At 45.2% G+C, this 13,127-nt stretch overlaps 1 long non-coding RNA gene across 4 annotated transcripts in view; it reads right to left on the reverse strand.

Annotated features, from left to right (window-relative positions):
- Positions 1 to 10,439, reverse strand: part of LOC110555983 (uncharacterized) — a 28,012-nt gene extending 17,573 nt beyond the window's left edge. The window contains exons 1-2 of one of the 4 annotated variants that reach the window (XR_009592405.1): positions 10,306 to 10,389; positions 1,155 to 1,284 (exon numbers count right to left, since the gene is read on the reverse strand). This is a non-coding gene — a long non-coding RNA (uncharacterized LOC110555983). Of the gene's footprint in view, positions 1 to 1,154; positions 1,608 to 4,943; positions 5,106 to 10,305 lie in introns of those variants that run through there. The other 3 variants (XR_009592404.1, XR_002476857.2, XR_002476860.2) reach the window with 3 other exon arrangements.
- Between the last annotated feature and the right edge of the window lie 2,688 nt (positions 10,440 to 13,127).

Here is a 13,127-nt window from a genome sequence, read left to right on the forward strand (position 1 = left end):
AGGTATGTGAAGGAACACTATGGGGAGAGGAGGAATGCCTCCTTTCCATTTAATTGAAGGCTTAATGGCTAAAACTTCCCTTTCCTATCTGCCGTGGTTTTCTGGGCAGGCACTGGTCTGAAAACCAGAGAGCTCAGAGCAGCAGGCAACTGATTCCAAGGCACAAAGAAGGGAATATTAAAGCCATTAATATTCTTCCTACAGCAGCATGAACTACAGCCAGGTGTTAAAGGAATTGGTTGTTTTTGAGGAAATAATCAAATATTTCTTCCCTTTTTTCTCTTCTTTTTTCGGAAACCTCACACGACTCCCAGCCTCCTGTCTCCGAGGGAAAGAGAGCTACCTGGGGAAAAGAATAACTTAAGCTCTTCCCTCCTCCCTCCCAAAAGCATTTCAATTCCAAGGGCTTGGTCACTGGAAACTCATGTCCAACGACAGGTGTGCACAGTCGGGCACTGAGACCGATGATGGTGTCATACCATTTTTTAGATCTAAATAACTAAATCCATTGGCCGTTCCATCCAACCTTGGTAAGCCCCTGTCTCTTGGCAATTTGTAACAGGCCATGAGGTGACTTTACATGGCAGAGATGAAAGAGAAGGAGAGAGGGTGTCTGAGGATGGCATTAGCAGGCAAGTATCCCATCGTCCATCTATTCAAGAGCAGCCAGGCTGCTGAAGCACCTTCCATGAGCAGAGGCCTTGGAAAAGGTGACCTAATTTAGAGGGTGAGCTGAGATGCACATAGTTGTGTGCACGCGTGAGTGCGCATAAGTGCAAGCGCAGACAGCCAGTCTGCTGACCTAGACGTCGGGCATCGCCTAAACTCCTATAAAAGACAACTGCTTTCTGCTTTCTCAAACCTCAACAAGATACCCGCAATGAGGGCCTAGGGTAAGGGACCCAAAAGCCACATTTCCGAGAGCCTCATGATGATCGCCAAGCCAGCAACAGCACTGTCTCGGCGGAGAACAGCTGAGGGCAAAATTGTGTGGGGAGACATGTACTTGAATGGAAGGAGGACGAGATCCCCGGATGAGCCACGGGAAGTCCTGAGTGGGCCATAGAAATCGCCGCCCCCCCCCCCACCGCCCCCATCCCCCCCTGAGTGAAGGTTCTGGAAGTTGTCCAAGTCAGCCAACGATCCCAGCTGACCTTTCCGGGGCTGATAGACTCCTGGCCAGACTGCGAGGATTGTGACTGAGAAGCAAATCTCTGTTCCTTCCTGGTGACCCCGCTTTACTTTCCAGTAAGTCCCCTGTGGTCGGTCCAATTGTTCCTTTATCTGCAGAGGAAGGGAATTTGCGATTCCTTCTGGAAACTGGAGAGTGCCAGGCCCACTCTCCTGGATGCTGCCTCACAGTCTGTGCATGCGCAGACCTGGAAGGCAGCCCAGTCTTGCCGGGACCGCCGTGTAGCAGCAGATTTTCATTCTCTAAGATCCAAGAGCCTTACGGTGATCACCAAGCAGAACTTGCCACAGATTAGTATAAAACTTGGACCAGGAAAATGTGACCCAATGGCCCAAACCAGGCCCTCCCCTGTGTTTATAACTGAGTCTCTTCAGGAGGTGTCCATGCTCATTCACTTTCGCCTCCTGTAGGCAGATTTTCCTCAGGGGCAGAGTTGAGCAATGCACCTGCAAGGCCTAGGTTGTTTACTGCCTGGGCCTTCACGAAGGAAAAGCACGCTGACCTCCAGTTCAACAGAAAGGCCGGTCAGTAAAGAGCATGGTTTCTTTAAGGACCCTGAGAAGGGGCCCAAAGCCTGAATTCTGACTCTGTCTTCATCAGAAGCCAGCTTACAAGTGACTGAATGCCTCTTCCGGGGGCACATGACATAAAAATTCTTTGATTTCCTTCTCCAGTAACAAATTGATTGCCTGATACTTTTCATTTCCCAAAGTTCCTTTTCCTGTTCATGACCCAAGGATTGTGATATTTAAAATAATTACATTGCAGTTAATACCTTGTACTTATAAAAATGAATAAATAAATACATAGATGGGGTGGAGCTGTGGTTCCTTGGTTAGCACCGTCTGCTCTTTTAGAAAAAAACAAGTTTGATTTCTAGCATCCACCCATGCAGGGGAGCTACAGCCCTCCATACCTCCAGCTTCAGGGATCTGACACCCTCTCTGGCCTCCACTGGCACATGCATATGTGTGCTAAACACACACACACATAAATAAATAAAACCTTTTTTACATACGTGTACATACACATACGTCTAGAGACACTCAAACACGTGCTCACGCAGACACACAGCAATGTACTCCGAGCCCAGTGATAGCCCCATGCTTCATGCACTGCCCCTCTAGAGAGCAGACAAGTGTCTACAGGGGCCTCACCATCTGTGAAGCTACGATCAAAACATTACTATTCAGTTACCATCTAAGCACAGCTGTAGAATTACAGAGACGTGTTTTTACAACACCATGCAATTGTCTGAGTCTGTCTCCCAACTGAAGAACGGGGAAAGTCTAATTTACAGAACAATTCATACTTTATAGCGAGCGCATTTATACACAACATACTGGGTACTATCCTATTTACTTGTTTTTCATACCATCTTTATTTAGTGTTTTCTTTATAAGACTTGCAAATAGTTTCCAAACATCTCTAAATTTAAGAGAAAAAAAAATGTTACTGAGTGAAGCTGATTTAAATTAGCTTAGTCTGGGTTCTTCCCAGAAGCAGAGCCTGAAACAAGATAATGTATTTTGGGAACTGATTTAAAGAAACAAGTAGAGAACTAGACAAATTAAAATGGGGAACAGGGGAGCCAATCACAGGGTCCTTAGCTGAGCTGGTCACTGGACCTGGACAACAGAGGAGCCTTCCTTCTGAGATGCTGGGAGCTGGAATGGCTCCCTAGTGTATCTTCCTGGATTCAGAACAGACATGTTGCCCTGTGTGGATCTAATCCACTCACACTTGCAGCTTGAACATGAGGCAGAAGTCAGAGTACCCACAGCCTGAAAGACGCTCCACCAAAGCAAGCAATAATTCTGTGATCCACCTGCTGGAGGGAGCCGAGGAATAAAAACTGCAGACAGCATCCGTAGAAGACCACAGTCAGAGAGCAAGCTAGGAAAACACAGAAGGACACAAAAGAAACCCATCCAGCATATGAGGTTTACTTACGAGGCCATCTTCTCCTAACACCATCATTTAAGCTGGTGTGATTACAGCAGCCCTTTAAGATTAGAGATGCCTCTGACACTTGCTACCCCCCTATTCACTGGCTTACACAGAACACTTTAATGCATTCAGATTAACACATTTGATGAAAATGAGAACACAGAGAGCAATGAATGGAGGCCAGTGTAAGAGACGTCTTCAAAACTTGACCGGGGCCATAGCAGTGTTTCAATAGACCAACAGGAGCTTTCAAGGAAGTAGCCAGGAAAGAAAAGGGAGTTACCTTTGCACAAAGATTGGAGCTTGTGTAAGAATGTGCAAAGATTTTAGGAAGGTCTAAATAAGTGCATGTGGGGAAGTCAGCAGTCATGCGGTGGATGAGGAAGACAGGTCCTCGATCATGGGACCCCAGGTCCCAGTCTAAGCACATTGTACTCCATCCACTGACATCAAAAGTCTTGAGGGGAGGCTTGAGAAGAAGTGAGAGTTACTTGCTTTACTTTTAAGAAAAATAGCATCGTGGAGTTTAGGTCATGTCAGAGAAATTTTAGAAGCAAATGCGTGTTCCTTAATCTTGTTTGGTTTTTTGTTTTGTTTGGTGGTAGTGGGGTGTGTGTGTGTGTGTGTGTGTGTGTGTGTGTTGTAGGAAATAGTGTATGTAATGCATGTGCGTATCTAGGTGTGCTCTCCTGTGCCTGAGTTTACAGAAGTTGGAGACTGGCTTCAAGCAGCCCGTCTCTTGCATTCCACCTTACTTTTTTACACAAATCTCTCATTGAACTCGGAGCTCTTTCCTTCAGGTAGATGATCTTAGCTAGCAAGCCCCCATGATTTGCCTGTTTCTGTCTCTGCAGGTGTGCACCAACAAGCCTGGCTTTTATGTGGGTTCTGGGGATCAGAACTCAGGGCCTAATGCTTGCCCAGAAAGCACTTTCTCATCAGAGCCATCTCCCCAGCTCAAGTTTGTGTATTTTGATGATCCCAAGATGAAAGTAACTCAGTTCTGTCAAACATTTCAATTCACAAAACATACAACCTGATTTTCTGTAAACACACAGAGAAATATGCCTAAATTTAACACAAGACTGAATGAAAACCACAGCAAAGCTTCATCCATCACAGTCTGTTGTGCAAGCAGAGGTCTGTTATTTATTATATTGTGTTCAGCATGCATTACACTGCTGGCTAGAAATAATTTAAACCACTGGCTACCTCCATGGCCCTTTCATAGTGTGAGGCGGTATGATAATTCAAGAAGACTAACCACCAGAACTCAACCCAGAAACTCAGACTTTCTTCTCACTCTGTTGAGAAGAAAAATCAATCACTTTAGTATCTTGAAAACATGAATGATGGACGTGCAGCAACAACTACAAAAAGAAAGTTGACCTTCTCAACTTATGGCTCTCAAGACAAATTAATTCAAAGTTCCTTGCATGGGTGTGTGCACCAATAAAACAAGAGACAGCGACAGGTCAGTGAGGAATAAGATAAGGGCATGACAGCTATGGGAAAGTGACAGCAGACCCAGAGACAAGGGAGGGCTTGAAGTACCAATGAACTCTCTGAACCTCTATGCCCATGTTTCTTGGAAAATGCCCTCACTCTCTCTGCTAGCCACAAGATTGCTGTTAGTGACGAAGAGCCAGGAAGATGATCCACTTCTAAATAGTCCTACAGTAAGCACCCAAGAGCAGGTGTGTCCTTGGCATCCTGATTTCAGTGTCATTAGAGACGTGCCCAGGAGTAAGGTAGCTGAATCATGGGAGTGCAGAGATGGCTCAGTAAGTAGAATACTTACTGCTCTGAAGCAGACCTGGGTTTGGTTCCCAGCGCACCCACACAACACCTCACAACTGTCTGTAATTCCAGTTCCGCTGGGATTGGAAGCCTTCTGCTAGCCTTCAAGGACCCCAGGCATTCACATGGTGCATTTACATACTTACAGGCAAACAGTCATACCCTAAAATAATAATGAATAATAAAAAATAATCAATGGTGAATAGGAAAAAAGAATAATGAATTCTTTTTAAAAAAACCATGAAGACAGCTGGATTAAAGAGTGCTTCTAACTTTTGTGTTTTGAGGGCCATCCATAGTGTTTTCTACAATGGTTGCCCTGGTTTTCATTTCTGCCAGCAGTATCTGAAAGCCCCGTTTCTCCACATCCTGACCTCTCCTGAGTAAAAGCTACTGTAGGGGGATGACAGGATTGATACCTCATTGTGGTTTTTACTCTGTCTCCCTTTGATGATTGTTTTTCATATGCTTATTGGCGTGCTAGGTGTTGTCTTTTGAGAAATGATTTTTCAGATCATCTATGGGAGTCTTTCTATTACCATTTTCTGAAAGAACGTATTTGGATGCATAAAACCCACGTTGAACTAAGGCTATCACTCAAAATATTCTAAAATAAATTTTGTGCTAGGCTAATGGACGTCTTTCTCAATGTGTTAAATATCAAGATCTGATGGTGGAGATGATAATTAGCATCACTTAAATGTGGTGATTTGAATATGATTAATATCTTGAAATATCTGCAACATTCTAAAGTGTCACACAAAAAAATTATTATGTATACTGGTGACAAACTCAGCATGTTTCTGATACTCCTGTGCTGGTATGGTCCAGGGATTCATACCCAGTTTGCATAAGGCCTTGATTCAAGATATAACACCACAGAAATAATAAATAATTGACACATATAAAACTAAAGATGTGAGGCTAAAAGATGGATAAGTGGTGAGAGCACTGGCTGTTCTTCCAGAGGACCCAGGTTCAATTCCTAGCATCCACAAGACAGCTTACAACTGTCTATAGCTCCTGCTCCAGGGGATCTGACATCCTCACACAGACTTACATGCAGACACAACACCAATGGACATAAACTAAAATAAGTTTAAAAAAAAAAACTTAGGAAAAAAGTTTTCCATCACACTTAGGATAAAAGAAATAACTCAGTCTCCATGTGGGTTCCTTAGTGAGGCAAGCGAGCAAGAGTTGTCTCTGACATGGACTCTGTTGCCTGCTCTTTGATCACATCCCCCTGGTGGGGAGGCCTTGCCAGACCACAGAGGAAGAGGGTGCAGGCAGTCCTGATGAGACTTGATAGGCTGGGTTCAGATGGTAGAAGATGACTCCCCCTTTCTGTGGACTCGGGGAGGAGAATAGGGAGAGGGAGAGAGGAAGGGTAGGACTGGGAGAAGATCAGGGAGGGGGCTACAAGCAGGATAGAAAGTGAATAAATTATTTAAAATTTTTTTTTCATGTTTAAAAACCTAAGATGTGATTTATGGGTCCCCAGTTAAGCCTCCCAACCATCCTTCCCAAGGTGTAGCCTGTGTGTTCTATCCATTTGCTGGTGGAGGAGGAAGGGTCCCAATATCAAAGAGCTCTTTGGATGTCCAGTAGGTAGGAGTTCTCCGTTTTAAATTATTGTAATGATAGCATGTATAGTCAAAGGCTACAGTACTCTGCAAGTACTTTGGGATATTTTATTTTCATAGAGGCAACACCATCACCCATGTTTGGACTAAAACGGAATCCATATGCCTGTGTGTAAGTTCTTACAAGTTTCTAAAAAACCCACAGAAAACCTACTTAGCACAAAGGACTTTGGAAAGCCGGTTTGCTCTTTAAAGAACTGCACCCTCTCTTGAAATGGGGTGTTTAGTGCAGAGTTCAAGTACAAACTGAAGTTCCTCTCTGTGTGACCCTGAATAAACTCAATTTTTTCATTTGTAAAATAAATATTAAAATAGTGTTACTACATTAGATTACTGTGAGAACGGAAATGAGCCAAAGAAGTGGGGTTTCTTTCTTTTTTTTTTTCTTTCTAAGCTACAGATGACAACTGCTTAGCAGAGTTTAAAACCACTGAGCATCTCATGAGTAGCCTTTCAAAAAATTAGACAGGACAAAGTAGAAATTGTATGCGTATGCACGGCAAAGGGAAATGCTGCTTAACGCAGCTTTTATTTCAGATACGAGCGTGCAGCTTAGTTCTATTTTACACAATGTTTTTTTTTGCTGTGAGCCACTGAGGAATTGTCTCAGATTCGGAGGCAAAACTGTTTAACAGAAGGGCTAGTGTGGTGGAAGTCACAGCTAGCCCTGCTTTAGTCAGGCCTTAGCACGGGCCAGGAGCAGCAGAAAATGGATGGCTGGGTCACAGGAGCATTGAGAGGTCTATCTAGCACACTGATTCTCTGCAGCGTTGGGAGGTCAGCTGTGGCTTTTAATAAATAGTCTCTTCTTGAACGGAGTCAGGCACAGCTGAAGGAGTAGCAGGGAAGGAGTCGCACAAAGCCCTGTCTTTGGGGATACACATCTAGGAAATGAGACAAGCGATCAAGAAAAGAAATGTACAGAACGTTGGGGCTTAGGGGACTATAGAAATGGCTCCATGGTTAAGAGGACTTGGTGCTTTTGCAGAGGACATGAGTTCAGTTCTCAGGACCCATATGGTGGCTCATAACTGCTTGTATCTCAAGTCCCTGGTGATCCAATGACCTCTTCTGGCCTCTGGAGGCTCCTACATTCATGTGGTATACATGAGCTCGTTCAGGTACACACCAATATACACACATGTACATGTAAATACATAAATACATCTTAAAAAGAAGAATGTCGGGGTACAATGCATGCTGGAGGTGGATTCCCACCCCATAGAGGGTCATCAAAGTGGTAACTGAGCAACCTCCCGCTGGATGGAAGGGCCAGCTGTCCAGGACCCAGGAACAGAGGCAGAGGCCACAGGTTGGGCTTGTGCTCGGCAACTGGGGAGAAGCAAGCATGTTGGTACGGTTGTGGGGACATTCTCAGGGGGCTGGGAGGGGGCTGGAGACGTGTCCTATACACCTGGGAGACATGAGCCTTTCCTCTGAGTGAGAGGCAGTCAGTCTTTCTGTTATCCACCACCCTCTTTCCTTGCCCCTTCCGGACGGTGCCCAGTGATGGTCACCGTAGGACATTCCATAAGACAGCTGGATGAGTGCAGAAGCCAGCACCATTGAAACTGAAGGCAAGAGGACTAATCTTTACTAAAAGGCATAAAACTGACAACAACCAAACACGCTCCTCGACTTCTTAGGATGTGCAGAGGGGCTGGAGGATAGACTAATCTTAGATGATGTTATGCAATTATTCTAAGTCCTGCTCATGAGTGATAACAGGATTGGGGCTACGTGGGGCAGTGTTGTTATTTTCCGAAGACAGGTGGCGAAATAGTTTAGGGTGAATTGCTATGAGGTTGTACATACACTCAAATGGGCCCACAGATAGATAGAAAAAGCAAAAATGTCAAAATATGAATAAATATTGAATCTAGGTGGTTGGTTTATATATTTATTATACTAGTCTATCAGCTTCCATTTTATTATTAGTGTGTGTGAGAGAGAGAGAGAGAAAGAGATCACACTCATGCTGTGACATGTATATGGAGGACCCAGGACAATTGGTGGCAGATGGTCCTTCTACCAGAGCTCAAACACAAGTCCTTAGACTAGGCAGCAAGTGCCTTTACAGGCTGAGTCATCAACACTAGCCTGACTTCCAGTTTTAGAACAATTTGTTGTTAAAAGTTTGGAAACTCCATCCTGCTATAGTCTGTTTTTTTATGTTTGTTTTTGGTTGCACTTTTTTTTTTTTTTCCTCTGCAGATATTGTACTGAGCCACAGGCTAGGTCATTGATTTATTCCCAATCAGAAAAGCTTGCCTTGGAAGGCTCAGAAGAGCCTCTGAGTTCAGGGGCTTAGGTGGCACTTTTTTGGGCAGGGCCTTTAAAGAACAAGGCAGGAAGTCAAAGGATTGCAGGTGTGCTTCAAATTCTTAAAAGCCATTTCCAGGGCAAGAGAAAGGCAAAGAAAACACACGCAGCCTTGGAGAAATTAATTCCTCCCTGGAGTGTGTGCTTTTCCTTGGTGCGGAGGGACTAAATTAGTCCACTGTTTACCTGCCGCGTGACTTGACAAAAGGGTAATGTGATTTAGAAACTCAGCGGTCACGGAAAGCCTATTTTCAGCCAGCCGGTTACCAGGCAATGACAGCAGATTGGACTGCAGTGTATCAAATCCTGAGTTTAATCCGGGAACAGATGTGCCTGTGACTATGAGGAAAACCCATTGCCCTGTGCCTGGCTCACCTCAGTTCCACACCACATTTTCCCAGTGGAGGCACGAATCAAGAAAAAGAAAGTTGGACATAGCACCTTCGGGTCTCCAGATAAGAATTCGGCTTCTTGGTGGACCATGCACATTTATAGGCACACACACACCTTCTCTCCCAACCAAAGAAGTCAGAAATATAAAAATAACCCAGGCTGGGTGAATCCTTTGATCTCAGGAAACAGAAGAGTGGAGGTTGCAATAGATAAAGAATTCTCTAAAGGGTGACTCTGTGCAAGCTTTTATTTTGTAAATAGGAAAGGTCTTTTGTTTTGTTTTGTAGCAGTGAATAATACAACTCATTATCTGTTGCCTGCTTTCAATCACATTCCCCTAGTGAGAGGCAGGAGGAGCTCAGTCCTGACGAGACTTCATGTGCTGGGGAGAAGGGAGAGGGCTACAATCCGTATGTAAAGTAAACATATAAATTTAAAAAAGAAACAAACAAACTAAGGGAGGAAGTGGAAAGATGATCTCTAGAAGTTTGTCTCCTTGGGGTTCAGGAATAGGAGAGTCGCATTCGTTAGCTTTCAACATTGAGACAATACACTGGCAAAAGTCAGCTAAAGGAGTAAACCGTCATTTTTGCCTCCTGTCTCTCTGCAGAGGTTTCAGTCTGCAGTCAGCTGGCTCTATCTTTGAGCCCTGAGGAGAGGCCAGCTTTTAGATGAGCAGGGTCATGTGGTAGAGGCTGCTCACTTCCGAGTAGCCAAGAAGCCAAAACACAGAAGCATCAAACAACAACAACAAAACAGAAGGAGGAAGAGTTCAGGGGGAACGAGATTTGACCTTCAAAGAAATGTCCCTTAATAGTCCATTTCGATACGAAATCGCCAAAGATGAATCTGTAGCTGAGGCTGGAATTTAAAGCTTCAGTTCAACCGCCCCCTAATCAGTGGAGTAGAACTGGGGCTCCAACATCTGAGGCTGTAGGGGGCATCTCATACTCAATCCACCACCCCAGACACTCCAAGCCCTGACACTAACTGGCTGCCTACCTGGACAGCTTGGTAAGCACTCTGCATCTTGATGAATTGAATCCTTCTGGCAACAGTATGAAGAAGCTGCTCTTGTTGTCTTGCTTTTAGGGATCAGAAGATCAAAGAAATTGAGTAACAGATACACAGTGGCCTGGTCAGTAATTAACATAACCTTCAAGCTGTCTCTTGAGGTCAGCCACTTCAAACGCTTTCCTATTTATTCTCTTCTCTTTCCACAATAAAATCTGTTGTGGTCCTTCTCTGGGATTGAGTCTGTTGAACATGCTTGCTCATTGTTTTTTGCTTTCTTGTTGCTGTGATAAAACACTAAAGAAAAAGCAAACCTGAGGAGGAAAAGATTTGTTTGCTTTAGGGCTTGGGGAAGATCTACCGTGGAGGGAAGTCAGGACAGGAACTTGAGGCAGGAACTAAACTGAGCAGGTGAAGGAACACTGCTTTCTGGCTTGCAGTCTTTGGCTTGCTCCATTTGCTTTCTTATGCATCCCAGGACCACCTACCAAGAGCTGGCCCCACCCACAGTGGGCTGGGCCTTCCCTCATCAATCAAGAAAATACAACCCTGGGATGCCCGAAGGCCCATCTGATAAAAGCAATTCTTTAATTGTGGTTCATCTTCCAAAGTGTGTTCAAAACTAACCAGCCCCAAACCTGCTCCACACATTCTCTGCAAACTCACTCACTGAGTTTGCAGACTCCTGGTAGAGGAGTGATCTTTGAACAACAGTGACTCTCAGATCCCAGCTCTGTGGCCCAGAGTTTGCTCAGAGCAGGGCTGATCACCATCTCACTCTGGCTTCTTGCTGTCATTTCACCACATCCACAGCTGCTTTGGAGATCTCTGACTAACATGCCTTCCATTGGGCCTAACAACTCCTCAGGGTCACCCCATCAGCATCTCCTGTAAACTTGCCCTCTCTCTCCGCACAGCCACTTCTGTGTGGTGACAACACTGCCACCTCTCCTTCTGAGGCCATTGCACTGATCATCCTAGGTAGCAATCACAGCCACACCACTGCCTGCCCAGCACTTCTTCCCTGGTTTCCCTTCCTCCACTGAGGCATGCATGAGTCTTCCTGAGCTCAAGCCCAAGGTCCTGGTCCCCACCCTCTGCCATCTTCACCTCCAGCTTGTCCAAACTAAACCATGTTCTCTGAAATGTCCTGCTCCTCACACCTCTGGCTTACTCCTGTCTCTCACAAACCTCTGCTCTTCCCTCAGCACTTCTAACTGGCAGTCCTGGCCAACATCTACCCTTCCGTCAGGTTTGAAGCCAATTGCCACCTTCCCTTGGAAAAATCCTTAATTCCCCTCTCCTCACAGAAAGATTTGGTTTAAGAGGAAAATCGGTTTAACAACAACAACAAAGAGCATCAACAGGATTTTCTTTTCTGTCTTTAGCTAGCCCTCAGCATGGTTCTTGAAAGCATCAAGGGGTTTGAATCTTTCAATTTTTGCATCCACAGAAAGTCTGGCAAATTACCATGTGTTGAAATAATCTGAGGAACCGTATTTTCCTGAGCAGAGCTGTGTGCTCAGGGGATTCAGTATCAGACTGATGACCCCAGTCTTCCCCTTCTGGTTTCATGGCTAGAGCCTGGAGTTAATAGCAAACATCCTCATTGCTTTGGTTTGGTAAACCCAGCAACAGGCAGCTGACTGGTGACATTCCAGAGCACACTGACCCCGTGTCCAGGTTGTGTTGTTTGCTTTTCGCTAAGAGAGCAGCTTTGCTTCAAGGCTCTGAAAGTCAAACCCATTCATTCTCTGTTCCTTCTTGCTCTCTTTCACAGAAACATGTTTGAGGGAATATTACACAGAGAAAAATAGGTGGAGTTAAAGAAAGAGGAAGCAAAACCGTGGCCGAGAGACAAAGAGGCCATAGAATTAACCTGGCCAGGGGGTATTAGTCAAACACTTATTGCCAAACCCAGACAGAAGGCTGAACAATGGTATAGGACTAGGGACTGTGTCCAAAGAGCCATAATGACTGCCATCAACATTAGCAGAACTGCACCCAGAAAAATCTATCAGCCTGAGCCTCAGCCTTGTCCACCTCCAATATGTCTACCCTAGAAAAAAATCTCCCTGCCTACTTAAGGGCAGAGCATAACAAATACCATAGTTAGGATTTCTCTAAGGAGCCTAACTAATTTGCCAGGACCCAAGGACCTTCTGGATTTCGAATGGACTTCTGTCATGTTCACCTGTGGTTTATCAGGCACCCACGTGGATTGTAGTAACACTTAAATTTTATTTCTGTTTGAATGTTTTACCTATTCTTCATCCCCATAAAAGACATTACATTCATGTTCGAAGTAGTATGTGTGGGCTGAGGGGTGGGGGGGAGGGCCTCCATACAGCCTCTTACACAGCTCGCTGATTCAGCTCACTGCTTACATACCACAGGCTGGAGGGGTGTAAGCATTTTATTGCGGGTCCTGAGGTCCCTCCCCAGCTCCTAGCATTGTTTCAGTTTGTCTGGCTTGAAACGAGGCCAGCTGATTCTTCTCCAAGTTCCATTTTGGGTCAGATCTCAGGAGACAGCCTGTCTGGTGGCTCATAAAACAAATATCTGCTAGAGTATCCAGCCCAAACCTGGAATCAGGGTGGATCGCCCCGCCTGATAGCCTTCTTAACACCCCCAGTGCCCCGTGCACGGTGGAGGGAGGCGAACTCAGAGGTGGGAAGTGCTCTAATTTCTCCAGCTGAGTCTCTCAATGAGCTTCTAAGTGGGAAGCGCTGTCTGCAGGCAACCAGGCTGCCCAGGCTCCTTCCCTCTTACACAACCAGTGTCTCCTGCCAGGCGCCTGTGTCATCTTC

Source organism: Meriones unguiculatus, chromosome 6 (assembly GCF_030254825.1).
Source record: "Meriones unguiculatus strain TT.TT164.6M chromosome 6, Bangor_MerUng_6.1, whole genome shotgun sequence".
Taxonomy (NCBI): domain Eukaryota; kingdom Metazoa; phylum Chordata; class Mammalia; order Rodentia; family Muridae; genus Meriones; species Meriones unguiculatus.